This window comes from Marmota monax, unplaced genomic scaffold (assembly GCF_021218885.2).
Source record: "Marmota monax isolate L192 unplaced genomic scaffold, Marmota_monax_Labrador192_F-V1.1 WCK01_AAM20220418_F8-fsc00076, whole genome shotgun sequence".
Lineage (NCBI taxonomy): Eukaryota > Metazoa > Chordata > Mammalia > Rodentia > Sciuridae > Marmota > Marmota monax.
This window is the reverse complement of record NW_026692843.1, coordinates 4,366,332-4,393,225: the sequence shown is the minus strand read 5'-3', so window position 1 is coordinate 4,393,225 and position 26,894 is coordinate 4,366,332. Positions and strand designations below refer to the sequence as shown.

The following is a 26,894-nucleotide window of genomic DNA, read 5'->3' as shown; positions in this document are numbered from 1 at the left end:
AAATCCCTTCTTGGAGTTGCAACGACTTAATATTTTATTATTAAATGATCTTTGCTTAGCTGGCTTTTTAAAGCCATAAATTTGAAAGTGCTGTCAGCATACACACAAGCAGGCTAGGAATGGGTTTGGTGCAGCACCACTGTGTTGGGTGTATGGCTGGTTTCAGTATCCTCTGCCCCATGAGCCACAGGCTAATTTGGACACTCTTTACATGTTAAAATGAAAAATTTTTAGTGGATAGAGAAGTTATTTGATAAGAATTTTCACTGGGATTTCAATTCCTTGAATCATTAATAATATACCATTTTAAGCACAGTCTTCCATTCCTTGGCGTTGTCTTTCCTATGGTGAGATTCGCAATTTGGGCTGTCCCCAATGACAGCAGAGTACTGTGTTTCCCAAGCTCACTCATTCAGTAGATTTGTTTTACAACCCTCAAAAGTGTTGACATAAAGCTTTGACCAGCTCCTTCTTTGCAAAGGGCCCTCTCCCCCTGCAAAGATGAGGCTGCAGGAGGAACTGGCATCAGGTCACAGATAATGAACTTAATTACACTGCTCCATTCAGACAGCAGGAAGCAGCCAGAGTGTAAGGCAGATCTAGGTTACTTACTACCACCTGCTGCTCTCTGACAGCATTCTCTCTCTCTTTAGCTCAGCTCTCCTGGAGAAGTGCCCTGCCCTTGCCATCCCAGAGGTGTTCAAGGCCAGTGTGCGTGGGAGGAGGGAGGGAGGGGTGCTCCACCTTACCAGCACTGCCACCCCACCTCGCCCAGTGCATACTGCCCCACAGTGTCTCTCCCACTCATCCTGCCTGCAGCTCTGAGAAAGGGGACATGCAGACACCATTTCCTCAAGAAGCCCATCAGCTGGAGGGAGGGCCCACACAGGTGTGCCACAGGGACCCCCCCCCCCCAGTGCTGGAGCTTGCTCTCAGTCATGGAAAAAAGCTTCAGACAGACTGATCTGGGTTCTTCCCTGGGGATGTTAAAATACAGCCGGAATGGAGGACTGAGTGTCTTTAAGTAGCTGTTAATGGAGGGCTGTGGGGATCACTGCCTTGTCCATCACCCAGAGCCCAGCTGGGCAGCAGCACCCATCAGCTCCAGGGCTGCCAGATTTTGCAAATAGAGAATGCCCAGTTAAATTTGAAAAATAGCTCTTGTTGCTGAAATTTGTAATTGCCTTTAAAAAAAAATAAACTGAAAATACTACATTTGGGCATCCTGACAAAGTTGTGTGGAACCCAGGGAAAACATTACAGAAAACAGGACTTGCCTCTTGTGCATAGGAGGCCTGGAAAGTGGTCGGTGCTTGGTCTTGGACTGGGGTCTGCCGCCCCACATTCAGTCCTTAGAGCAAAGACATGAGGCTAAAGAGAAGACGGGCCATCCTACCCACCTGATGCTCAGCACTTGTATGCAGATGGCCACTGGGGATGCACACTGTATTGACCCTGGGAATTACAGACCATGCCCTGGGCAGCAGCTTCCCGAACCCCAGGGTAGGCTCCCAAACTCAAAAGCACAGACCATAACATTTTTTCCCTTAATTTTTTCCTTCAGCTTTAGAACAGGGTCCCTATGAACTCAAAGAAGACACTGTCTCCAGCTCTCTATGACAATAATGACAAGTTTACTAGAACATGCATTATTATTATACGGTAATTATTTTGCCTCAAGATAGCACCCAAATAGTTGCAATATGCTACTTCTAATTAAGCTTTGAAACAATTCCAGTTAGCTAAATAAAGATATTTCTTAAAATGTTTTTTTCTTTTTATAAAAAAAAACACATATCATGCTGAAATGATATAAAGCCTGAACAAAAACTTTTTAATGAACCGTCAACTGTGAAAGAGCAGTGCAGAGAGATAGATTCTAATATAAATTTTTTAAAAAGGAAGGAGAGAAAAAATAATACAGAAGGTAAGTTCTATGAGGAAAATTAAAGGAGAGATGGCATGAAAACCGTAATCAGGACAGTAAATAAAGATCAGAGGAAGCTCAGGCGCAGTGCATGAAGGGTGGTGTCACTTGCTAGAACCATCCAGAACAAACATAAACATCTTCCATTTCACACTCGCTGGGATGAAAGACCTAGCCACGTTCTCGAGACCATTTGAAGATAAATCAATTAGCTAACTAGGCAAAAAGAAACATAAACAGAGACTTTTAGGTAAGAATATCTATTATCCAATGTAATTAATAAGTTACTTCTAATAAATGTCAAACTGGGGAGCATAAATAAGGAAATCCCATTAGAATCTTAGCATAACGATCGCCATCAGTAGCAGAGGAGCAGGAGGAGTATACAGGCGAGCCATGTACCTGGACTGAGGGCAGGATACCTCTCCAGACAGAACCAAGGGCTGCGCTGGACTCCGCAAGGCAAGATGGCCACTGTTTTTCAGGGAGTCAGTTGGAGGGACGGTGGGTGCAGGGGGCTTGCCTCTGAGTCCCTGATGCAGCTCTATCTATGGCAGACACTGGGGGAGTTGGCCCAGGCTTAGGAAGTCCTCCAGACCAGGAATAAATGACAGCAATCTTAAAGGCAGTGGATACACCTACTAGTGCCTCTGAGAACCCGTGTCTACTCAGCACCTGGCTCCTGGATATGCTCACTAGGTAACTGTCGCAGGAATGCATGCAGGAATGAGTGTATGGATGGGTGAGCTGGCCCGGATGGGTGAGCTGGTCAGACTCTGACCCAGCTGGGAGGCTCAGGGAGGCCAGAGTGTTCCGTAGCCTCTTCTCTCCCAGAGTCCTTGAATTCCATGCAGACCTTTGGTGGCTGGTGGCAGGGCTCCACTCCTTTCAGATTCCTGTTAGTCCCATTCTCATTAAGCATTTGCATGGACGGCTGGGTGTTGTCCCCCCTACTCCTCTTGTCTGCCTTCATTCATTTCTCCTCTCTGGTGCTTGTTCCTTGATGGCAAGAACCTTGTCTTTTACATATCAGGGTCCCCCAGTGTGCCTACAAGAACCTCCTGCCATGGCACATATTCTAGAAGGCCCTGCTTGAAGCAGTCACTAGTTTATGATGTGCTAATAGATCTCTCTGAGCCAAGGTGTGCGTCCAGGACTTTCCCCCAAAAGAACAAAACAGAAACAATCAAAAACACCCTGAGCTTGCTCCAGTGAAGAGATGGAGTCCTCCGCCCGGCAAGCTCAGCGTCTGTTCTCCCCACTCAACTCTGTAGTGGGGAAGCCTCAGGTCACAAAGAGGCCAGGCTGGGCACTACCCAGGGAACGGGAGAGGTGTTTGTAGAGACCAGGGAACTGGAAAGGCAAGAGCTGCTTCCACTCTTCCAGAAAAGTCAGGGACTTCAGGGGAAGAGATCAATCACTAAATAAGGAACGTCTCATTCCGAGCCAGGAGAATTAGCAAACTTCTAAGAAACAAAGCCGATGGTATGAAAATTTTAATGTTGTCAAGGACACTGTCCCAAATGATTAAAAACAGGGCAAGCCTGCATTTAATAGAGTTCTTTTCAATCATTTTTAATCTAAGGAAGGATTTATATATAATCTAAAATTTTAGAAGATAAAATCAAACCTACAGATAAATAATGCAGAGAGAATCAAGGGCAAATTATATCATCCTAAGAAGGTCCAAAATGCCATACGGCAAGAAGCCTGCAAGTCTTTTCTTCCTTCCTTCTCCTTCCTTCTCTTTCACTCTGGACATTTAACCCTAGGGAGCTCCACTTGAAACAACACACAGTTAAATCCTGACATGTCACACGTGAGTTTAAGTGTAGTCAGCACACATACACATGTGTACAACTGAAGTCTCCGGCCAAAGGCTTCAGGTTCACAGAGACGCTGGGCCACACGACCTTCAGTAAGTTGCTCAGCAGCAGGAACATGTGATCCTCATGTGAGGTGTGACGGATGTGTCCATCATCTTGACTTAACTGACACACAGGTCTGCATACACCAGACAGGGTGCCCCTAACGTATACCATCAGTATTTGTCACTTTAAAATAAATGTTACAATAAATAAAGAAGTGACTCAAGTTCTTGAGATTCTCACATGTTCCACTAGAGAGAAAGCCACACAGCTGTGGCACCTCTAAGCTCCCAGAACTTTGAATCCATAGGCTTGGTTTTGTTCTTGACTTGGAGACAGAGGTGAGAAAGAGATATGACCACATCATACAAGTCTCAGAACACTATGATCTCCAACGACACTTCACAAAATTTTAAGTCCCATTTGGTATGAGGGAAAGACATGTCTGATGACTTCTGCACTCTGCTGTCTTGGGGGCTCGGGCGGGGTGTGGACTGGGAAGGCTGCGCCTGCAGGAGACACTGGGCACATGTTAAGCCTCTTGGGTTGTGATGTTTCCAGGGGGCGTCCAGCCAGCCTGACTTCTCAGTCCACATGACACCCTGTCTTGCACAGAAAGGGCCAGGGGCTGCCTATGGCTCTGGAAGGAGACCATCTCAAAGGCTGCCTGATGGGAGGCGAGATGTGGAGCACCATCAGCAGCACAGTCCTAAATAATTACGTGTTAATTGAGAAGAGGGGAACTTAGCAAGTGGAAAGTAATCAGAAACCAATTTGACTATTACAAGCTCCTGGCACCATCACAGGCACTAAAATGACTATTATGACAGAGCCTCAGGCATTTCTAGAATCTCTGTTACCCAGTGTTTGCTGCCAATGAAACTCAAGATGAGGTGCCTCATTACTAAAGAGGAAAAAATATGGAGAAAGACATTGGATTTCCACTGGAACACAAATCTCCATTTCTCAAATTGTGACGCTGTGGGGTTTTGTTTATTCCTTCCCTAAACTTACTTTAAGTTATATAATTAGATTGTACAGTTCAATATGAGGGCATTTAAATACTTCTGGCATTAAAACAACTCCCTTTGGGGGAAAAATGCATCCTTTAACAAAAATGTTTTGCCCAAAATGGGCGGAGAAAAGGAAACAAATTAGAAGTGACAGATTTCATCCCTCCAGGACAGTGAGTCAAGTAATAGTAGCTGGAAATTTGCCTTAAAATGATTTCCGCATAATTCAGGAATGCTGGGAATCACAGGCAACTTGAGGTCAAGAGATAAAAAAGACGCAGAGATCATCACTCAAAGGGAAGGAGGGAGAAGGGATGCTGTATTTTGGCTGATGGGTCCTCTTGCACAGCCCACGCTTGGCAGGGTGGCTCTGTCATCAAGGCAGTGACTAGAGAGTCAGCAGCTGCCATCGTGGGACCTCGGCTGGGAAACCGAAGCCACATGCACAGAGGTGACTTGGGAGAAAGACTTCTGGCATGGGGCGGCGGGGGGGTGTAATGAACACACAGAAGCTGGGCCCTGGGGAACGGCCTTGTATTCTCAGGGCTTGGGAAAGAGTGGGAAGGCCAGTGTCACCAGAACTTTCTGGGAATCAGGCTAAAAGGGGCGGCTGGGCTGGGTTATGGAGTGACCAGCAATGTGGGGTACAGTCTGCATGCATTTGTGGGTGGGCCGAGGGGGTGGGGTGGCCTGGGGACTCCAAAGCAGAGGTTGCTTATGGTCAGAAAGCCCCAAAGCCAAAAGACTAAATTGCTACTTTGCTCTCTGCACTAGCAAGAGTTCTTTTCGTCCAAGACTTCTCAACTTCTTTTTCAAATCGATAAAGGCTTAAACATCCATCAAGCTCTTAACTAAACCCCAGACTGCCTTGAACATTTCTGGCCACTAGCCCTGGAGGAAGCAGACTGGGCTGCGAGGTGGACAGGACCACAGAGACTCCAAGGCAGACCTGCTCTGCACTCTGGCTGGGCCCCCATAGCAGGGTCCCCAACCCAGGGACAGAGGTCACAGGCCCTGTCCTGCTCATCTGGCTCCTGCTCTGCAGAGCCGCACACATTCTGTCCCTGTTCTCACTGAAAAGTACATGTGGTCAAGAAATCCTCGGGGCCAAAGGCAGCAATTCCAGGAGTGGCCAGACCCCACCACTGCGCCCCGTTTGCTCTCTCAGGTGACCCCCTGGCCCGTGCAACCGGATGGTTCCAGGTGCACTGGCAGCTCCGATGACAGGTGCTGTGGCCTCGTTCACATGAACCATGTTTCGTGCTCACAGGACCTCAGTATGGATCATCTGATGAAGGGCAGGGCAGGCCTGGCCCAGGCCACATCCCACACCATCACGCTGCCCTCCCTGGGATCCTCAGTCCATGCGGTCAGCACGATCCAAGTCAATCCTGTGATCATGTTGCTTTTCCTTTCCACTCAGAGTACTTGCCAGCATGGACAAAGTAGAGAACAGGATAAGAGACCCTCAGCAGGCTTCGGTAGCCACCAAGTCCCGCCCAAGACTGTCGTCTGGGGGCAGTGCCCTGCTCCTCCCATATCACCACCACTATTTCAATACTTCATTTTTTACAGCAGTTTTGGGTCCCAGCACCACTGAGCAGAGAGCACAGGGTTGGCGTACTCACTGAGACACACCAGGTGCACGGCCTCCCTCACTATCAACATCACCAGCAGAGGGTCACATTTGTGACAATCAGTGGACCAGCCCTGACACCATAGTTTACCTTAGGGCTCACTTCTGGTCTCAGGCATCCCACAGGTCAGACAATGAAGAACAACATGTGTCCCCCATTATAGTATCATATCAGTGCCCTAAAATATCCTGTGTCCCCCTGATCACCCACCCTCCCCTGGCAACTGCCAATCATTTTGTTGTCTCCTGGTTCTGTGTGGTCCACAACATCTCCTAGGAATCAGACAGGTCAAGGCTCTCTGGTTGGAACTGTGTTTCCAACACTGGCTACAATGGCCCTTCCCATTGCAAAGCAGGGCTTGGTCAAAGACCGTTTTTGTGAATGAACAGACAGCTGTAACATCAAGGGCAGCAGGTAGGCTTTTAAGTGTACGCTTGAGTGGCATCAGCACAGTCACCGCCACCACCCTCAGGAGCCTGCATCTGACCAAAGTAAGGCCCACACACCCTCCCCTGCCCCAACCCTGCAACCACCATTCCCCCTTCTGTCTAAGAGAATCCGACAACTCAGGGTACCAAATATAAGTGGAATCATAACAGCATTTATCCTTTTGTGAGTGTTTATTTCACTTAGCAAAATATCATCAATTTCATTCATATTGGTGCTTGTGTTGGAATTTCCTCCCTCGATGAGGACGAACAATATTTTGGTGCCTGTATAGAGCACACCACGTTCACGCGAACGTCTCTTCAAGCCTCTGGATTCAGATCTTTGGGGCGAACACCAGGAACTGGACTGACAGATCACACAGCAGTTCTGTTTTTAGGGAACTGCCACACTGTTCTCCATGGCAGATACAGCCTTTGACATCCCCACCAACGTCTCCATGTTCTCGATCCTCATCGGCACCGTTCCCCTCTGTTTGAGCAGCATCCATCCCGAGGTGTGTGAAACCATGCAGAGTCTCATCAGGACACAGTGATGGCCACACCCACTCACGTAGGGGTGTCCACGGCTTCCCACTCTAGCAACAGCAGTGTTGAGCCTGTGGGCACTTCAAAGAATGTTTTGCCAACCCCTGAAAAGCTGTGATTCAATTACAATCTGCCCTCTTCCATCTTTTTTTTTTTTTTGGTGGGGGGGTGGGTTGGTGGTTTTAAAAAAATAAAACTTATGGATCAAAAAAAGCTGTAAAAAGCCACTTCCAAAATCTAGGGGTGATAATGGCCCACTTGGAGCCCTGAAAAGGAGGTGCTGAGTGTTGGGATGAATCTACTCAGAGAGCAAGGGAGGCGGGTTCCCGTGCTTGCAGCACCAGGCTCTAAGCGTGCCTCAGCCAATCTCATTTTAGCACCATGTTTCAAAACCCACGTTCTGCAAATATTTTCTCCAAAAGAACCTACAGATTGGGAGCAGGAATTTGCAGACTATACCTCTGCCAATTTGGGCCTAACATCCTTTGAATCAAAAAAACCAAACCAAACCAAAGTCTGATTAAAAGATTGGCAAAGGGGCTGGGCTGTGGCTCAGTGGTAGAGGGCTCGCCAGGCATGCATGGGGCACTGGGTTTGATCCTCAACACCACATAAAAATAAATAGAGGTATGTGTCCAGCTACAACTAAAAAATATTTTTAAAAAATGATGGGCAAGAGACCTGAACAGAAACTTCTCAAAAGAAGACACAGAAGTAGCCAACAGGCAAACCCACTAATTGCCAGTAAAGGGCACATCAAAACATCAGTGAGAAATCACCTCACTCTAGTCAGAATGTCCATGCTGGGCAAGAGGAAAGACTCGGGCTCCCCAGGGAACCCTCTACACTGTTGGTGGAAATGTAAATTTGTATGACTGTTATTGGAAACAGTAGGGAGATTCCTCAAAAAATTAAGAATAGAAGTACTGTGTGACGCAGCAACCCCATCCCTGGGTCTATATCCAAAGGAAAAAAAAATCAATGTCAGAATGGTATCCGCTGTCCTATGTTTCCTGCAGCAACAGTCACAATAGCCCAGGCACAGAATTAACCTGGATGTCCATCGATGATGGATACAGGTGTGGTAGACACGCACAATGGAATTCTAGTCAGCCATGGAAAGGGACCAAGTCTTGCCATCTCTACCACAGATGACCCTGGAGGACATCAGGACAAGTGAAATAAGCCAGACACAGAAAGAAAAATACCAGTTGGTCTTGCTCATGAGTAATTTAGAAAAGTTGGAATGGTGGAAGTAGAGGAGAATGGGGGCTCCCAGAGGTGCAGGAGTCACAAGGGGGGAATAAAGAGACGCTGGTCCTGGGACATCCTTACAGTTCACCAGGAGGAACACCCTGCGGGAGAGCTATTGTACACAAGTGACAACAGCAAATGAGAGATTGCACTCTTGAGACGTCAAGGACAATAGGGCTAAATGCCCTCACCACAAAAATGGTCCCTGTGTGAAGCCATGCATCTGTTAATTAACCCAGGTGCAGATACCTCAAAACATCATGTCCTCTACCCCTTCCTCTGCCTCCCCAACCCTGCCCTGTTCACCTGTGTCAACTCCACAAGTTGTTGAAGCGTTGATGGATTTCGAGGCACCCTGGATAACAGGACAAAAGTCTCCAAGACAAACTCGCCAGCAGGTCCCAACACCCAGGGAAGGAGAAGTCTTACTGCTGGAGCAGGCAGGAGGGTCCTGGCCCACCCAAGACCACACCACCCTCACCCAGCGCCCGCCTGTCCAAGATCCTCCTTCCCCACAGCTCCCCTGTTGCTCCCGGGTGGGTGTCTCAAGGACCAGCTGGAGGACCTGCCTGCCAGGAATAATAGTGGGCACCATCTGTTTTCCAAGTTCCAGACTCGTGGGAACAGGGGCAAGAGTCAGAGGGGGGGTTACGGTTCTCTGTTCAGGAGGATGAAGCGATCTGGCAATAAATAGTGGGGATGGTTGCACGACATTGTGGGTGTCATCAATGCCACTGAACTGTGCACTTGTAAACTGTTAGAAGGGCACATTTTACGGCATATATATTTTATCATAATAAAACAGAAAAGCACGAAAAGCAAAGGACACAGGGCAGCTTCCGGGGGCTGCGGCAATTGGAGCTGTGGTCTCTGTCCATATCTGCACCATCAGTGCGGCTCAGCCCCATTTAAAAAATAAACCTGGGAATAAACGTCTGACCTTTGCTCCCCAAAGCACCAGGCTGTTCAGATCTGTTTTAGGAAGAGGCAAGGCATTACTAAATGAGCACCAAGGCACAGACAGACACCAACCGCGACAGCAGCCACGCGCCCAGAGCCCCCTGGCTGAGAATGCTGTTCTCCCGTAACTCTGCACAGGCCAGAGGTCAGCCATGTGGCACACACCCTGACATCCTCTGCATCCCCTGAGGACACACTGTGCTAGTCTGACCCCCACAGCACCCAGTGTGCATCCTGTATAAACAAGAATAGATGAGACAGTCCTGCAGCCAGTCTGACCCTGAGTGAACCCTGGAGCTTCAGACAGTGACTCCCAAAGGAGACCGGGGACAGAGGAGTGTGTTCCTTTCCAGTCATGTCACACTCAGCATGTGCCAGCCTCACCCGGAGTCCATGCTGGTGCGCTCTCCGGGCCTGCTAAGGGCACCTCAACCATTTAGAAAGCTAATGGAATTTGCTGGAGGCTCATCTGCCACAGGCTAACAGCTGGGACAAGATCCTCTGCCCACTGGGGCCTCGGGGCCTGAGAGTGTCTGGGAGCAGCCACATTCTCCATAGTTTCTCATCCTCCCTGGTATTAAGTAACTGCCACCCAGTACTCATTTAGTTCCTCTCTCCCCAGGCCTGTGGGCCTCTGTGGGAGAGGACCCTAAGAAAAAGGTGCAGAAGGAACAGGAGACCCACACCCACATGTGCTGAGTGATGTGTTTTCAAGACAGGCTGTGCAGCCCTGGTCCAGTTCATCAACAGCTTTGAACTGTTTTCTTCACAGTCAATCAAATGGGGCAGTGTCTGCAGCAGACTTTGACGGGAGCTCTCCTTCATCGTAACGGTGGTGAAGGGGTGACAGCAGCTAGCTCCCTGGGCACCCAGTCGTGACAGCAGCTCACGGCATCCTGGGGAGCCACCTGAAGAGAGCCCTGGGTCAGACCAAGGCAGGGCTCTCCCCACCAGGCGTGATGTGGGGCCAAGCAGGGCTTCAGCTCCCACCTCTGCAGCATGGTTTAGAAGGACCGCTGCCCGGGAACCTCCATGGGGCCACGCAGACTGTCTTCCCCCTGCCCCTTCTGAAACCCACTTTCTAGGTGCTTCTGCCTTGTATTATTGACAGGAGGCTTTAAAGGACGGCGAGTATGAGATGATGGGCAGGTGACATCAAAGGTCCCTATTTCCCAGGAGACGTGGTTGGTGGGAGCTTGTGCACTGATTTGGCCACAGGTAATCCTACTTGGCCCGTCTCTGCCCTGTGAGGCCCAGGGTGGAAGGCACTGGAAGCCAACTGCTCCTGCCACAGGGGCTCCTGTGAGTCAGCCTCTGCCTCACCTGTCTTCTCCATGACCTTGAGAATACTTTCCCTTTCCTTCTGTCACTTGATCCAGTGAGGACACAGCTCACAGCTAAGCTGGCCTGTCCCTCTGCAGGAGCAGGAAGAGCTGGGCCTGTGGCCGCCTGCGCGTTCCTGCCTCCTCTGCTCGACACCTCGCTCTGGAGTCATGAAGCTAGATGCAGGTGCAGGGTGGTGGCCCACGTCACATGGCAAGAGGAAGGCTGGGCCACGGGAGAGGCGCAAGTGCCCCTCAGGCAGCCCTCCCATCAGCCAGGGGCTGGCACAGGCTCTCCATCAGCGTCCCCAGTTTCCAGGTAGGAGAAGGAGGACCATGAGGTCCCCACCCAGGGTACCCAGCTAGCATGTGGCAGGAAGAAATCAGCCAGCGCCAGGCCCTCAGCACCATAGCTCAGTGTCCCACATGTGAGGAGGAGGGCGCCAAGGCCAGCACTGCCCCTCGGGTGCAGCCCAGCTTCCCAGCTGCCTCTGTATCACCAGTACTCCTGGGGGTAAGGGGCTTCCAGAAGGTACACTGCAGAGCCACAGTTTAACGGCCTGCCTCTGCCCAGCACAACTGGGAGGAAAAACCACTCGTACTTTGTTCAAGAACCAGAGGCATCTGGGGAGGGACGCCCAGGCCTTCGGAGAGGCTGGAAGGAGAGTTTGGGTGAGACAGTACCAGGGCAGTCATTCAGGGCACCCGCAGAGAGGCCACGGGAAGACGAGTCTCCAGCTGCGCCAGTGCTTGTGACCCCAAATTCATGTTGAAGCCCTGCCCCAAGGTGATGGTATTAGGAGGGGCCTCAGGAAGTGGTGAGGTCACAAGGGCAGCCCTCAGGAGGAGGGCAGTATCCTGAGAAATCTCCCTCGCCCTCCCACCAGGCAAGGACGCAGCAAGGTATCACCTACCAAGGGAGAAGCAGCCCACCCAAACACCAAGTTGGCCGCACCTCGATCTGGCACTTTCTGTTGCTTCTCGGCTCCCCAGTCTATGGGATGCTGTTGTTCTCTGTCCAGGTGGACTGAGACCCAGCCTTCCCAGGCCTGCTGTCCCACACACCAGGCGAGTCAGCCACGGGCTGGCCCTGACTGCAGCTCTTCCCATGCAGCCAGGCTGGGGTCCAGTGGGCGCCCAGCACTGGGTTGGCACGAGCAGGCACAGATCTCCAAGGCAGGCAGGCATACATACACGAGGCTCTGTCTCCTGACAGGGTACAGAGGTGGGGGGCAGGGAAGAAGGTGGGCTTGGACAGGACTCTACCTGAGGGAGCTCCTGTGAAAATCAGTGGTCTGTTAGGATCCTTGGGCTCTAAAGTGGGGTGACCGGGTAACACAGGCAGCACCAGGTGCCAGGCTTAACAGCTGATGTTGTTCCTCACCATTCTCCACAGCCCCGCCCAGGCAGTCGGCCGGACACCCTAAATGGGGACAGAGGGCCAAAGGAAAGCAAAGGCTTGCAAAGGGCCAGGCTTGAAGGGACAATATGGCCCGTTCTCTGTCCTCCAGGCTTTCGAGTCACGTGACTAAAGTGCTAAGCAGCCTCAGAAGCTTAGAGTCACAGGGAATTGCCTGTGAGAATTCCAGAAAACTGCTGCTTAGGACAAAATCCACGCATGTCAAACCATGGCAGAGGAGGACAGTAGTCCTGCTGTGTGCCAATCCACTCTGAGGGCCACAGACAGATACCTGGGAATCCCAGGCCCCTACCTGGCCCTCGAGGGAAAGAGAAGGCCAGGGGCAGGGAGAAGCAAGCAGATCTGGCTCAGCTCAGAAGAACAAACAGAGTCCTGTTGTTGTTGTTGTTGTTGTTGTTGTTATTATTATTATTATTATTTTTCAAATAGGAAATTCAGAAGGGACCCAGTAATCTTCCTGAGTGTGCTGGAATCCTGTGCTGCTATGACAAATTTCCATAAGATGCATTTATCTCCTTACAGTTCTGCAGGTCAGACACCCAAAACGGGCTTCCCCAGGCTGCCTGAATTGTGCTCCTCTTGGAGAGGAACTATTAGAGGCTTCCCACCGACATTGGTAACCTTAACACCCCTGACCATGCAGCATGACTGCTCGCGGACCTGGGAATTAGGACGTGGACCTCTCTGGGCATCTTCCTCTTCCGGCCCTACTGACGTGAGAAAATCCTCTGGCACCCATAACACCTGCATGAGCCCACAGCACGAAGAGGCGCCTCTCTCCCACCGAGGTTACACTGCTCATTATTTCCTCTGGGTCACAACCTGGCTCCAGGGTGGCACCTGCTGTGCCATGCTTTGCACTTGATAGTTGCCAGTCCATGTCAGAGTGATTGAGTATGGATTATTCTTGACCACACCATGTTAACAAACGGACCCTGCCCTTCCACACTGAAGGGCTCAGCCATGTTCAGCAAACTCTTCTGTGAAGGGCCAGACAGTAAGTGGAGAGGCTTTGCAGGCACCTGGCTTCTATTACAACTACTCTACTACAGGTGTTTGTGGGCCACAGACACCACGTGGTGGCTGGACTTGGCCCCTGAGCTGCCGTTTGCCATCTTACCCGTGGGTGTGCCAATTGTGGGGGTACTAACTCCCTTGGCCTCTCCCTTTTTCCACTCAATCTTTAAGTAGATTGGGCACCCCACATGTGCCAAGAACTGTGCCGCTCAAGAAGGAGTGATGGGCTGAGTTCTGGGCAGGTGTGAGAGGAAGGAGATTCAGAAAGGGAGACACCTTCTGCCTGGTGCAGGATGGGCGGGAGCCACGTGCAGCCAAGGAGAGTGGTCAGTGTCCAGCTGGAAGGATCTGGGCATCAGCAAGGCCTGAGGTCGGGTGAAAGGTAAAATGTGGGACAGACGTTTGAAACTTGGTCTGAGTCAGTTAACAAACAAATCCTTGGGAAAGGATGCAAGACCACCACAGAGGGATTCCAGGCTTCTTCCTCTTCTGGCAGGGGGAAAAGGAACCAGTCAGAGATATGGTGGGGATAGATATATTAGGACGGGGCGGAGGGAGAAGGGAGAAGAGGAACCAGGCACATGTGGGGTCAGAGAAGTTCGGGGACAAGAACATTTCGAAAAGAGGTCATCAGCCGTGACCAGGGCTGGTGAGGATGCAGACCCGGTCTGGGTTGCTGACAAGACGTCACTGTTGACTCCAGCAGAGCAGATGTTGGAAGGGTGACAAGGGAGGTGGGGTTGGGACACAGACGGGGTAGGTACAGTGACCTGGACTCCATGTGGTCTGGCTGAAAAGAGGACAAACTGGGGTGCTGATGGGGGTGGTGTGGGGCCAAAGGTGCATGTGAAAGATGAGCTTCTCTAAGAGTTGGAGAAACTGGGGGCGAAGGGGCAGTTGACTAGGGAAGGGCCCTGAGGTGGTGGAGAGAGAGATACTCAGAGCCCTGTGGAGCCCAGACGGGGTACTCACAGGCTGGCCTGAGGCTGACCTGCTTCAGTGCTTGATAAATATTTTTAGAACACAAATGCATGTCCAAATGATCCATGTCCCAGCCAAGTTTCAAACTTAGGATTGTGACCTTCCACCTGCTGCTCTTGTCCCGGTCACTCCTCGTCCTGGCACACCTGGGCCCACTGCTCCCGTGGATGTCTGTTTACAAGCCCCCACCCACTTCCCTGGCACTGACCTCATTCCCGGTTCCCCACTCGGGTCCACGCTGCCCGATGTGATGCTATCCAACCTGACATGTTTGCAGCCACGTGGCTGCGTGTGAGGAGCCCTGGGCGTCGGGTCCTACTTACGCAACTGCTCTTGGGCGGAGGCAGCCCTATGTGTGGCTGGTCTGTCTTCCCAGCCGCCTCTGGAAAGGCTGGAAATAGATTTGAAACCAGCTCCACATCTGCCTCTGCCCTCCTGCCAGGTTCTCGCTCCCCTCCCCCACTGCCTGCTGTCATGGGCTATCCATCCTAAGTGGGGAGGGGCCCGCCAAGGGCCAGTGACTGCAAAGCCAGGCCCCACACCTCCTGCTCAGGCCCCAGCACCTCCTGCTCCTTAGACAGGGAGAGAGGGAAGGGAGTCAGCCAGGGCTGGGAGCACTGAGCACAGGGGCTGGTTCTGTCTCATTCTCCGCAAGTTGAAAGGACCCCATAGGCAGGTTCCACGGCCTGTAAAACACGAGGAAGATGCGCTCCTGCTCACAGGTTGGTTTGAGAATAGACAAGCGGACAGGTGTCAGCACCTAGGGGTCCACAGAGCTGGGAGGGAGGAAGTACCTCCAAGGACTGAGGAAACGGAACGAACGGAGCGAAGACCTGGTCTGTCTGCTCTGAGCCCCTTCGAGGGAATCCAGGAAGGAAGGCTCCCTGTGCCCAGGAGAGCAGGACAGAGAGTCCAAAGCCGCTTCTCACCTGAGCAGGACTTTGGGAAGCAGTCATCGTGTGGCCCATCAGGATGAAAGCCAGGACTTCCCTGTGCTGACTAGTTCAGGGAGAGCCCCATTTCCCCCCAAACACAGCCACGGCAAGGGTATGCATCGACTTTGCCATTAGCGGGAGGCCACTGGGAGACCGTGGGCTCGTGCTTGCCCGCCTTCCTAATGCTCAGTGACGTACCACCAATAAACACCCACCCACCGAAGAGCTCGGGGAAGCTCTCGCCAGCCGAACGCGCCCAAGTTAAGCTTCTTAATTGAAAATATAATCTGTATTGCGGAGATTAAAATATATTGGATTCATTGTAGCTCTATTCTTCCCCATTGTCCCACATACATTTTCTTTATACTACACAATCAAATTAGTTCCCCAGCTACGGAAATCATTTCAACACAATAAATCAATTTTATAGTGAAGCTATGACTGAATGTCCTATTTAAGGGAAAAGCAAATCGGGGATGGAAACAGCTTTCTTTCTGATGTGATCAGTATTTGCCCCACATGCCTGGGGCCGTCTCGTTGGTTTATCTTTTTTAACTGTGTGCTTTTTTTCTTCCCTTCATTGTCCTTGAGGACACGTTTGGGGATGTAGGAAGAGTCAGGTGAGTGCTTCCTGCCTGTCAAAGGGCCAGAGCCAGCCTCCCAGGGAGACCTGGGTAACACTGGCCGCCTCGCCCAGGCCCTGCTCCAAGGACGACTGTCCTGCTCTCCCCAGGAGCTCTCCCCGACCTCCCTGCCAAGGGCACCAAAGCTTCCAGGCCCGCTGTCCACGTCGGGCTTTGTGTATTTATTTGCTTACTTTTCACTAACTTTATAAGACTTCGTTTTACAGGCTGGACCAGTGTCTTAGCCCTCGCCCAAGCAGAAGGCAAACTCCAGGGAGGCAGAAGCTTGGTCCATCTTATTTAGCATTCATATGTCCAAGATGTCAAAACACCTAATAAAATGAGAAAATGCCACCCTATTATGGCCAAAGCAAGTTGAGCCTCACTCTAGCTGGAGGAGGCGGGGGAGGGAATGTGTTCGTCAGCAGTGACCTTGGGGCAGGCACATGGACTTGCAGGGTGATTGCAGCACTGATACCCTGATCTTTCCGACCTTCCCCCACACTGGGCCTTTGCACATGCCATGCCTGTTGTGGGAAGTACCTGCTTTGTGCCCTCAAGGCTAACTCCTCCCGATTCTTTCAGCTCCCAGCCATCCCAGATCCACCAGAGCCACATGCCTTCCTTCAGGGGTCCTGAGCCACATGTGCAATACATGTTCACTTGCTTGGTGGTCAATGTCCAGGGTGTCCTATAGAGTGTGCACCTTTAAGCAGGCTCCACATCTGCTTCGGCTCAGGCAGACCCCAGTGTCCGGCATTCACAGCACTTAGATCAAGAAAGGATGGACAAATGTTGCAATGAGTGTGACCCAGGAGCTCAACTGTCATTTTCTATTGGAATGCTGTGGAGCCTGGCCAGTCAGGGTCCATGGGCATCCTTATGAACATTTCTACTTTAAGGTGGGAAAAGAGAAGGGACTAACTGGAGGGCAAGGACGGTTCCCAGACTGGCTGCCAGCTGCCCTGGAGACTTTGCCTCTCTTCAGTATAACGGCTTGCTATACAGTAAAGTTGCAGCGTCTGGATGCAAATCCCGTGGCCATGCACCATGTACCTGGGAGCACAGCAGCTGCTGTGGGCTGACCACCTCAGCAGAGGGTCCAGTAAAGAGTCAGGTGTTTTCCAGGATCACACCGGTGAGGCACGCCAGCAGCACAGGAGGGCACCGGGAGTGCATGATTATAAGATTGAAAGACTGGATGCCCCAGGATTTTCAAAGATGGACATGTTCATTATCTCAACTCACCAAATCGAGAGGGTGTCAATATATGTGCTAAATGCCTATGAAGCGGCAGTACAAGGGGTTTTTCCATGAATAACATGCCCCACATAACCAGGGAACTCGAATCCAGAGTTCCTACCTCAAAAATGTACTCTGTATCTATAACCTGCTTCAGGTGGCCTCAGGGCCATGCTGGGCATGAGGAGCAAGACACCTGCACTCCACCGTGGGTGTTTGAGAACGCCCTTGTGTTAACATCTCAAGCAAAAGAAGACAGAAAAATCAATGTGACTTTAGCAGATCCACTTATAGTATGCCAATGTTCAGAAAAAAAAGTGTCGTTTCGATGCTTCTGTGCCAGAGGTTCTGTGGTGGATCAGAACCTCTCCCTTGGTCCAGACTCTGGGGTGTGGACCTCATCCTTAGGAGCAGGGCTGTTTTTAACTTGGGCTTTTTGAATAAGAACACACTGCATGTCCTTGTGCCCATACCCACAGGCTTCAACAAAAATATGCGTTTAATGAGGTCAGAGTGAATACTGAAATGCCCGAAATACATAGTGTGGGCCCAGAAAAACTGTCAGCAAAGTCTCAAAATAGCTTTACTAAGGTCTGTCAAGTTTCGGGAAATAATCCAGGAAAATGGCATGCGCATGTACACAGAGGAGCAGCCCGCTTCCACTAATGCGCCGTAATCAGGGCTCGGGGTGAGGTGCTGGTTATTGGAGGGAAGTTTCCACATGGGCATTTGCTTAGCCTTGGGAAGTCTTTGCTCTAGAGGAGGAGTGGCTATTTCCAAGTTCACCCTCCTGAGCATGGCAAGTGTCCTGGGCCAAGGCCCAGGTGTGAGATGAGCTGTTGGAGGCGCTTAAGCCACTTGGGGACTCCCCTATCTGAGGACTTTGGTGTTCCTGGGACAATGCTGTTCCACAGACCCACCCTCACATCTCGTCTGTGCCATTAATTCAAGTTACATACAGTAACATGTCTTTGCCCAAGTCACCCACAGTCCCCAAAACTAGACCCAAATGTCACAAAAAGAACAACCTAAACTGTGCTTTCAAATACAATGAAAAAGGAGAAACCAAGTGATTGGACTGTCAGTCTCCTTTCTCCCCACCTGGAGAGAAGGTAGGTGGGAAGGGGAGACATAGCTACGGAGGAGAAGGTGCCGCTGCACCAGGGGACCAAGACAGAGGCTAATGGTCAGCACAGGACAACAAGCAGGGAATTCACCCAGGAAGAGGTGAGAACTCGAGGTGGAGGGGTTGATCTACCTGGCTGCAGTAGTCGCTTCTCTATGCTGTATATCAAAGCATCAGGCATAGACCATGAAGGTATAGGAGGGAGGGTCAGCTCTCAAAAGGCTGCTACCTGGGGAGAGGATGGAGTAGGAGATCACGTGGGGCAGGCAGGTTTCTGATGTCTCTCACCTGGCAGGTAGCTGCCACCTTCGCCTGCTTCCCCACAGGGTCTTCCCTCCACCTGTCTGCATCCCAACTTCCTTTTCTATTGAGAACACCAATCTTATGGGGTTAGGACCCACCCTAATGACCTCTTCAACCCTGACTGCCTCTTTAAATGCCCATCTCCAAATCTAGCCAGAGATCCTAGGGAGTCCCAGTGGCTACTGGACCTCAATGTGAATTTGAAGACACACAGTTTAAACATGGTGGTCTCGCTCTCTTGGACTGTTACTTGTTTGCCATAGTCACAGAACAGGTTCCCATGAGTGTCCCTAGGGTACCTTTGGTAGTGACTTTTCTCCTGGCCAGCATTTTGGCTCATCCATTTCCTGGAGGAGGAGCCAGCTCTCCGCAGTGCCGCAGGTAACCCCAGGGGCACAGGGAATAGAGCCGCCTCCACCCACCTGAGACCAGCAGGCCCCGCAGCCCAGGGCCAGCTAGCCCAAAGGGCCTTGCTTCTCCCCGCAATGGCTCCCCGCTCTTCGGGTGCTGCCCTGCAGTGTGGCTGCTCAGAAGCCTGACTGTGCTGTTATTTATATACCCGTCTTTCTGCCTGACATGCTGAGCGCCTTGAGAGTAGAGCCAGCACCTTCCCCTCTGAGTTCCAAAGGCTCAAGACTCCACACGTTTTCTGGACACATGAGCCTCCCACAGTCTTTATTCACAATGCTGCTGACCTGTGTTCATCTCAGCTCAGGAGTGTGGGACCCCTGCCAGTCCTAGGAGGGGATCCAGGTCAGAGTGCCCATGTAAACTGGCTTCCAGGTGCTGACAGTCAGGGTTCCTGCCCCACGGCCAGGCTCCGGGAGATCTGGGCAGATGGAACCCAGGCCCTCCTGGTGGGTGCTTCCAAGGCTGGGCAGCTCTTCTCGGTTGGGGGCCCGGGGATGTTCTCACGTGGTGGCTCCTAGTTTTCAATGCAAACCTGATGCTGAGCTAGGTGTATGTGGCTTTGCTGTCGTTTGAATGTCCTCACCAAATTCCATGTTGTGACTCAATCCCCCAGAGGCACTGGGAGGGTAGGGATCCAACGATTGTGATTGGAGTGGGACCTTTGGGACACAACTAAGGTTAACTGAGGAGGCCGTGAAGATGGAGCCCTAATCCATAGGACTGGCCTTTTAAGAAAGGAGGAGAGACTTGGGCTAGGACATCCTGTCCCTGTTTCACCATGTGACGACCTGTGCCACCTTGGGACAGCTGAGAGGCCCCAGCAGCCAGAAGACCCTCATCAGATACAGCAGTCTGACCTTGGGCTTTCACCTTTCAGAATCAGAGGTCGAAGAAAGCTCTTCCTTTGTGAGCCACCCAGTCTGTGGTATAGTGACAGCAACAGAAAAGGGAACCGTCCCTCGTGTGTGCCCGCACAGGCTCCCATTCCCAACTGCTAAGGAGGCGGCAGCTGGGGGGCCAGTGAGCCTTCCAGAACTCCTGCCGCGCAGAGTCCCTCAACCGTGGGAGCTGCTCCACATGACACAGATGCCACCTGATCCTGGGTGGTACTCATCTCAGAAAGCTGGTACAGCTCATCCACAGCTGGCCCAGGACCCGCCCCTTCAGGGGTCGTCATTCATTTCCAAGTGGCCGTTGGCTCTGGCCCTTCTTTATTCCTTTCCTCTTCTTGTGCTTATGGTTGAGACAAATGATCTATCAGATCACTCTCTCATACACACACACACACACACACTCCTGTCCTGCACTAGGTAGCCCACTCCAAAGGACAGCATCGCTATGGCCCGCCCTTGTTTTCAGGACACACTAAAAGTAGACATAGAATAACTTAGGTCCTGGGAGGACCGTCACATCATGGGCAAGCTCATTAGCCCCAGTGTGAAAACAGGTGCGTGCAGCTGCCTCTGATCTTAGAGAAATATTTCATTTCAATATTTGTGGGCATGAAAAGTCATTTTCTCTGAAGAGTACAGCTCCAAAAACCACCACATGAAACCTTTCCCCCACAAAACCTCAGAACAGAACAAATCGATGTCTCCATGGGAGAGAGGCACCATAAAAACCACACCATAGTCCGCACCAAATGCGAACGGAACTTGGAGACACGCAGCCCAGAGCTGGCGAGAGCCGAGGGCCCCTGGGATCACTAAGGGGCTTGAGCCTTGGATTACGCTCTGCTCTCAGGTAACTCTGTCCCATGGGAGCACGTCCCTGGAGGAGACAAAGGAAACAGGAGAGGCGCCCGGAAGGAGCCTGCTGAGGGAGGGTCGGAAGATGGCAAGGGGGACAGGGTGGAGGACAGTATGTGTGCATAGCAAGTGAGCGGCCCTCTCCCAAGACCCCATCTTTTGAAGACATGGACCTTTGGCAGACCTGTGGGAGGTGGCAAGGCCCCAGTAGGCCCAGAACATCAGAAAGCAACAAGTCAGCTTGTTGACTCAGGAACACAAGCTCCAGTTGGCAAGTCCCTGGTAAGCATGGATGTGAATTTTGGAAAACATGAGTCGCTTTCTTGTCATTGCTTCAGTGCTGTTCCCCGAAGTCCAGCACTCTTAGCAGTTGAAGGCCTGGCGTAGCATGCTTCTCTGTCCCCCACTCTTCCACCCGGCACTCAGTACTCCTGAGGAGTTGGTCTGTGGACACTGTCCCCCATGTGTGTGTCAGGTTATGGGCTGCGCTCGAGGGTGGGGAGGGCTGTGCTCGCTGTCATATGAATGCAGAAAGGGAGCGCTCAGGATCCAAAAGACTGGGCTGCAGCCACTTGGGAAGATGTCATAGGGGGCCTTGCATCTGGAGTGGGCCTCGAGAGTTAAGTGCAGCAGAGAAGATGGCACGGGCAGAGGCCAAGGGTCAAGACAGCCCAGGATCGGGGCCGTCACATCCCATTCCTGCAGGCCGATTCCCTGCCATGGGCTTGGGTTGACCCTTTTTCTTTTTCTGAATGCCACCAAATGAGTCCCAACAGGAGATAAATCAGCTTCCTAGTTTGGGGCACCAAGAGATTGTAGTAACATGTCCTAGCAGCCTGCTGGAGTTTATTTCCTAGTATTTCACGACATCTGGGGCATTAAATAGTCTTAAATCACCCGGCTGTCCCTTGCCTGCTCTGTGGCTACTCCTGTGGCTTTGAAAATCCAATAGGAGAAATTACTCTTTATGGCTATCTCCATAGCTGCAAGCAAAGCGATTTAGAGAATGCTTGTGCGAGACGGGTTTCTGCATACCCTGCCTCTGTTCCAAATGACTCCCTTGCTTTGACAACACTTACGAAATATGCAGTTTAAGTAATACAAATGGGTCATCAAATTTCTATGATGTAAATAGTCAAATAAGTTGTTTCCTTTCAACACAATCCATAACCAGCAGCAGCACAACTCAGCCTTTAGCTCGGTGGCCCATCCTTCCAGCTGATTTTGTGCTTGGCCCCTGAGGGAGCTATACACCCATTTCCCTGGGCAATGGGCTTAATGGTGGGTGGGCAGCTTTGTCTCCTCCACCTGCTGGAAGGCAGTGAAGTGGGTGAGGGTATGCTGGGTGGCTCCCGACAGGCACCTACTCCCATTCCTAGAGAGTCCCATGTTCTAGTTCCTAATCCTCATCAGGACTTCAATAAAGAGCCTGGGTCTTGGCATTTCCATAACCTAAAGCCTATGTCATGGAAGGATTTTTTTTTTTAATATTGTGAGTCATTTCTTTGATTAAAATAATTTTCACTGATAATGAAGAAAGTCCTTGGAAATGGCCAGAGAAATTCCATTATAGTTGTATGACTGAGAGAAGACAGAGGCAACTCTAAGTTGAGTCCAAGCAGAGAGTGGGCCCAAGCATCCCAGATCCCCTCCCAGAATGAGGGACAAGCAGTTGGGGACACCTCCTGAGAGGCAGCCTCTAGCTGATGGGTGCCCAGAGCATCACGAGGATCCCACGAGGATTCCAGGAGGGGATGCAGGTTCACCTGTGCCCGGCCAGGAGAGAAGGCCTAAGCGTGGGGTCACAGGAAGGGATGGGGAGTCAGAGCCCGGGGACCCAGGAGGCAGGCCAAGAGCTCTGCGGGAAGGGCTTCATCAGCACCTGGCGCGGTGCAGAGCAGGCCTCCCACCCAGGGGCTGCAGAGGGGCTCAGCATCTGCTTCTGTGCCCGTGGAAGGCCAGGGCTGGGCCATCCCTGCTCTGAGAAGGTGCCCAGCCTCAGGTAGCCCATGTTTGCTTCTTGGCAGGGCACGGCTCCATACAACAGTGGGAGTTGGCTGTCCAGATTTAGAGGCCTAGGAAAACAAACCCCTAAGACAGAAGAGGGTGGGCAGGGAAGAGCGGGCAGCCCTACAGAGAAAATGTAGAAGCTGAAAAAGCCCAAGGACAAAGTGAGACAGAACAGAGCTGTAGTGTATGATGGCCCCCACCTTGGGCTCTGCCATGGTTCAGGTTATGAGGTGCCCCCGAAAAGCTCATGCAGGACACAGCGCAAGAACATTCAGAGATGAAATAACCAGGAGAGGAGTGCCTGGCCGATGGGTTGACCCACTGATGGGGATAAGCTGGTGGTAACCACAGGCACTTAGTGTGTGGCTGAGGAGGCAGGTCACGGGGACACGGCTTTGGGGTGTGTTTGCCCCTGGTGAGCCCAGCTCTCTCTCTGCTTCCTGGCTGCCACCTCCTGACTGCTGCCCCTCTCCACGCCCTTCCAACATGCTGCTCTTCCTTATCTCTGGCCCAGGGCTATGGGGTCGGCCCACCCTGGACAGGAAGGTTTGCACCCATCTTCAAAAAATGACCAAGCGGTCAACACAGAAGACTTAAACATTCAAACACACTGATGAAAGGCCAGGAAAATACAAAGCACCTAAATCCGATGAGCACAGGTCCCGTGGGCTCTCAAAAACTCTGTGTACCTTCTCTCAAAGTAATACCCTGAAGTTATCAGATGAACATTACTGAAATGAAAACATTTTCTTACAAATGGATCTTCCTTTTAATCCTGAAACCATTCCCAAATTATTGTCAGTGAATTGCATCCTTCCAATTATGGCTAATTTAATGGTTACTCTTTTCACATAATACATGTAAATATTTTTCTTAATTCTCATCCAGAGAGAGATTATGATAAAGTTCCTTTTAAGAAACTGAGATTTCCAGATTCTCAAATTTCCATTTTCATGTCCCCCATTGCTTTATTTTTGGTTTTATTTCATAATAGCTGAAAATCTATCAAAGAGATAAATTTAAAAGCCCCCCAGACACATATCCAAGTTTCCCATTATATGATCAGTATAAACAAACAAAATTTCCCTGATAAGTTCCTAAGACCGTGGCAGAGCCAGAGTAAGTTGATCTAACGCTGACTTATGTGACCGAAAAACTTTCTCATTATCATCAAAACAACGATGTGTTCAGGTGGTCACTCTTCCAGGTGCCCCTGAGGACCCCTCTGGTGCCAAAAGCTGAGTTTCTGTGTGCAGTTATGGAGAGGAGTTAGGTGAAGATGTGGGCTCAGTGCACCTGCAAACTTGGTGCTAGGTAGTGGGGTTCCTGACGACCACTTTGGAGGTTACCAAGTTCATACACCAACTCAGAAACAACTACACACGTAAATAAACTTGAGCTAACCACGGTCAACATTCAACTTCCAGTTACCATATTTAAATATATGGGGCCCGAGCCAGCAAAGCACAGGGTCTGGTCTACCGCACCAACGGACCACTTTACTCTCAAAAAATGACTTCTGAGATCCATCAGAGGAAGCAAATCAATAAACTTCTACCTCAGTACAGAGCCGCCGCAGAAAACTGACATGTCAATTCTCTATCTTACACGTGGTCCCCCTGGATTCTTCTCTGATTACAAATAGACTGTGGATTGAAAACAAAATTGTGTCTGGACAGTCAGTCCCGGGGCCTGACCACATTCACTGTTGTCCCTGTTGGCTCCTTGTCTAATCTCCCTAAGGACACATTCCATTTTTCACACTGCTACCTGAACGCTGTCCTGTGTCCTATGCTGTGTGGCCTTAGAGTGATAAATATCTAGGCGTTTCCCTCTAGGCCCAGCAACATGCGTGGAGCAGTCAAGTGTGTTGGGATCCTCCTGAATGATTTCAGAGCACGAATCCCTGACACCAGTGCTTTGTATACCACAGCAAAATACACTGACCACTCGCAGCCATGGGCTCCCATGAGAAGGTGGGCTCTTCCAACCCCACTCCTCAAGCCCACATCTCAGGTCATTGGATTTCACCCAAAACTCATTTACACCAAGTCTCTTTGCTGTCATAATTGTGTAATTCAATTAAATGTGATATGAGACAGTGGTTTAGGAGACCAAAACCAGGAAGAACCATTTTTTAAAAAAATAAAAGGAACGCTTCAGAAAGGCTATATCAGTAGCTAAAAAGAAGAATGCAAAGTTAGACACAGGTGAGTAGTTGGAAAATATGGCCATTTCCTAACTCTACTTTTTTTTTTTTTTTAAAGAGAGAGAGAGAGAGAGAGAGATTTTTTTTTAATATTTATTTTTAGTTTTCGGCGGACACAACATCTTTGTTTGTATATGGTGCTGAGGATCGAACCCGGGCTGCACGCATGCCAGGGGAGCGCACTACCACTTGAGCCACATCCCCAGCCCCTCCTAACTCTACTTTTAAAAATGTTTTGATGGAACTGATTGGCCACACATTATAAACACTATCAGTGGAACCATGTTCAAAATCAAGCACTGGGTCTAATAAAAAAGTTAGCAAAAGACCACGACCACTCACAACAGAGGGCCTGCTCATGTGACTTCAGTAAAACCCAAAGGTTAAGGTGTGTTATAATCAGCAAAGCAGCTCTCATTGTTTGAACTACCCCATTAACTGCTGGTCTTAAATACGTGTTGCAGAAGATTCCTTCTACTCTGGAAGCTTTCAAACTTAATCAGAAGTCACAGGAGATATAAGAACCATTAGGAGAAGGGCTGACACTTTTTTGCTTGGTGTGGTTAGTGAAAAATGCAAAAATACACCAGATTTTGCTCATCACACACAAAAAAGGAATTTATTTTCTAAGGTGCATTAAAGGCCACTGAATGCACCCCAGGTGACAGAGGACTGAATAATCAGTGGCTGGGTAACACCTCCTGAACAGCAGGGCCCAGGTGCACCTGTTAGTGCTGGTGGAGGCCCCTGTCCGTGCTTCTGTCCCAAGTCCTATCCCTCCGGGGCCCCGAGACCTAGCTGGGACGCGGTGCCCTCAGCAACTGCTCAGAAGCTCCTGTGTTCTGCACTGCTCCACATTCTGTCCCTCACCTCCCTCTCTTGCCCTTTCTGCTCTCAATGGCAGATGTGCCCTCTTACCCTATGTGTCCCATGAACCCCAGGGGATGCTACCAAACATTACCAGACCTTACACATACATATTGTGATGAAGTTCAGCCTAGGAGCTAGACACGGCAGAGGTCAACAACATTTAATGATGATGCAGAACACATAACAGTAAGCTGTCATAAACGCTATTTATAACTTATGAATTTTTCATTCCTGGAATTTTCCATTTAATATTTTGGACTGTAGTTGACTACGGTGACACAAATCACAGAAAGCGAAACTGGGTAGGGGAGTTACCACACTCACTCTACCACGAATAGATACTCCGCAACCTTCTAGATGAGCCGACATCACGTCCTGCACAAAGTCTAGCTCTTTCTTTTTCTACACTGTACTTTTATGACGCTTTCTCTCCTCGACTTCTTATTTTAAAGAGCCTAACCCAGAAGATGCCCATAACTGCCGAGCAGTAAGTTCCGTCAAGGTCTGACAAAGACTACTCTTGACCACACGAGAGTCCAGCTGCCCTGAGCCTCCTCTCCACCAGGCCTTGACTGTAGCCCTGTCCGGCCATGTCAGCCCAGGGAGAATCCCTCCTTCTCAATCCCTGACGGATGCCTCATCCCCACCTTGGATATCTGAGTCCTTGGCCTGCCTTCAGCAGGGGTCCTATCCGGTTGGTTGGGCCAGAGTCCCCCTACCTTGGGTGGGGGGTCTCCTCCTGGTCATGTTCCATCCATCACCCTCCCCACATCCCCAGCCTGCTTCTTGTCCACAAAACCCCACTGTCCTTATTGTACTCAGAGAGGAGACTGATCTCTCTCCCCCACTGCAAATGTCTGACACCTATGGCAATCGCCGCGATGAAGTCTTCCTGGCCTTCTTTACAAGTATCAGGGATTTTTCCCCCTTAATAGTACACGATGGTTCTGTTTTTTGGTTTTTTTTTTTTTAATGCAAACTCAAATACCAGATTTCATCTTGCTACATTTTGGTGAAAAATTTAATATCACACTGGTGTTTCCA

General features: G+C 50.5%; 1 protein-coding gene across 2 annotated transcripts in view; it reads right to left on the bottom strand.

Annotated features, from left to right (window-relative positions):
• Positions 1–26,894, bottom strand: part of Dock1 (dedicator of cytokinesis 1) — a 446,698-nt gene that overhangs the window by 90,205 nt on the left and 329,599 nt on the right. The window lies entirely within an intron of this gene.